A 2,727-nucleotide genomic window follows, 5' to 3' on the forward strand; every position below is an offset into this window, starting at 1 on the left:
TAGAAAAGTGTACTAATTTATTTTAAATAATATTACATGTCAAGGTGATCATATAAAAACAGATATGCCAAAGATGTATTCAATTTATAAGCTTCATTCTACTCGTACGACACCAATATCTTTTTAGTGATTTAATTACTACGAAGAAGAAACTAACCTTTAGCAAATGTGATAATATGTTTTGTATCCTACTTGGTCACATAAAATAAATGCTTTAAGATGTAAATTATCCTCTTACCTAACTTAAGCAATGATAGAAACACCAATGTAGAAATCTTCCAGAAACTAATGGACATAAACGAACTACCTGAAAAAGTTTATAGAACAAAAGAGAATGAGATGAGAATTGATGTAAAAGAGAGTATTTTCTAATAAATTAAAAGCACGAGTTGATGAAGATTCTTTTTTCTCTTTAGAATATACATAATTATATTGTTCTTTAGGAACAAGCAAATAAATAGGTATTTAGTCATTAACAGATTGACATATGAAAACAAAAAATTAGTATTCATGAAGTTGAAAAATTGTATTGAAAATTGAAATTGTGTTTGAACATGCATTGGACTTTAAAAAAGAAGTTGAAGTTTTGTAAGTGAGTGAAAAAATTTCAGTTCTTCAAATTTGAAACATTCACCTTCAAAACCAACCAAATCGTTCTAATCTATAACCAAAAAAAAATTTCAATTTTTTTTTTTGTTATCTAACAGGACCTAATAAATGCAACAAGAGAATGCAATTCATCAAAATTGAAGCTCAGACCAACCATACATATGAACTTTAGATCAGCAATGACAACTCCAAATTGTTTACTAGTCCAAGAAAAACATAAAAAATATAAAAAAATTGAAAGAATAACAACACTATAGAGAAGATACCAATCATCAAAAAAGTTGTGAATTTTAGCACATCAATGACAAAATCTACTGGCAACATGCCTCCACTAAAGCTTGTAGTATGTGTAAATCTGCAGTAATCCATATGAATACACACACATAAAAAAAAATTAAAACTTACACCCAAATTAGTTAGGTAAAGGATCCAATTTAATAATTCGATGAATACCCATAAAAAAGAGCTATATAATAGTGAAGAGTATAATGGACCCAATATCAAAAACTAAAAATTATTCACTTTATAACATCGATTCAAGAAAAATAGGAACGAATCTCAGCAAGAGTATAAAGAATCAAAATATTGTTCATTGTAGATAAAATGAAAAGAAAAGATTCATACCTACGAGCAATATAGCAACGGAATCAAAGTTTAGATGAGTTCAAAATCACAACTATAGTGTTGAAAGAGTGAGAGGTAGAAGAAAGGAAGAACACCCATTGTAGTTCTCTCACTTCTCTCTTGAACCCTAATTTTCTAATGGAATAAAGGAGTTAAAGGTGGGAAAACTAAAAGTGCTGAAAATTTTGGGGGAAAGTTAAAAGGTGATCTAATATTTTTTAAAATTTTCGCGGAAAAAATGGTTCATTATTTTTTGCGGAAAAAATGGTTCATTAAGTTAAAGATTTTATAATTTGTTGTCTTTTTATTAAATTGAGACGGAATGTAAATCCGTCATAATTTTTGTGATGATTTTGTGACGACATATATTCATTTAGTTTTATTTGCTATCATTTTGTGACGGAAATGTTCTGTCACAAAACTTATATTAAATATTTGTTACAAATTTGTCACTAATCCGTCACTATCAGAATTTTAGTAGGTAAAAAAATTCTTTTAAATTTTTTTATTTATATAAGATTAATTTGTCACAAATCAGTCAAAATTCTGTGACAATTTGTGACAGACTTCTCCGTTCTAAATATTCCGTCACAATTTTACTCTTTTCTTGTAGTGACTCCTAATTATATAAATTTAATTTTATTGATCAACAAAAGTTTATCAATATCAAATTTAATATATAAATCTCCTTGAATTGATCATCGGTATTTCTTTAATTGATAATGTATTTCATATCTAAACCACTAGTATATAAGACTTGATTTGTTAAACTACTCGAGGAGTATATAGTTAATCAACGTATTTCATACTCCGATAAAGTATCGTTTACATGTCATCATAATTAGGAGGTGATCACTACACTTAACATCTCTTTAATTAGATCGAACGTATATAATAATACTATCTCGCATTTCATACTCGAATGGATTATATGTTAGCTCTTCACCTCTACATCATGACATGAGATATTAAGTTCATGATTAGACGACGGACTGATAGAATTTGTACATTACTCTAGAAATACAAGTATATATAATTATCTCCTAATTCATATCAACGTAATTTCATACTCTAAATATGGATTATAGATATTTTTTATTTATTCCACGAATTCTAACTTTTTATTTATAAAAGTATACAAAATTGTTACACTTTTTGAACAATTAATTGTAGGTGTAAAATGAAATTTTAGTATTTTGCACAATAGCAAAATTATGATTATTAATAGGAATATTTTAAACAAACCGACCACCGGATGTCGCTTTCATTAAAAGTAATTAGATTTAATAAAAAATACCGACGTCCTGAGGTCGGTATCACATTAAATTTTAATTAAATAATATTGACATCGGGAGGTTGGTATTTTATATTAAATTATTTTTTAACTTGTATAAAACCGTCATTCGGAGGACGATTTATTTAAAGTTAATTGAAAATATTAATTTATTACATACTATTTAATTTTACCGACTTCCGGAAGTCGGTATTATAATT

At 27.1% G+C, this 2,727-nt stretch overlaps 1 long non-coding RNA gene across 1 annotated transcript in view; it reads right to left on the reverse strand.

Annotated features, from left to right (window-relative positions):
- The window catches only part of LOC107060231 (uncharacterized), a 6,140-nt gene extending 4,736 nt beyond the window's left edge, over window positions 1-1,404 (reverse strand). Inside the window, exons 1-2 of the long non-coding RNA XR_001473221.1 lie at window positions 1,234-1,404; window positions 239-307 (exon numbers count right to left, since the gene is read on the reverse strand). This is a non-coding gene — a long non-coding RNA (uncharacterized lncRNA). The remainder of the gene's footprint in view (window positions 1-238; window positions 308-1,233) is intronic.
- Window positions 1,405-2,727: the final 1,323 nt, after the last annotated feature.

Source organism: Solanum tuberosum, unplaced genomic scaffold, assembly GCF_000226075.1.
Source record: "Solanum tuberosum cultivar DM 1-3 516 R44 unplaced genomic scaffold, SolTub_3.0 scf00061, whole genome shotgun sequence".
NCBI lineage: Eukaryota > Viridiplantae > Streptophyta > Magnoliopsida > Solanales > Solanaceae > Solanum > Solanum tuberosum.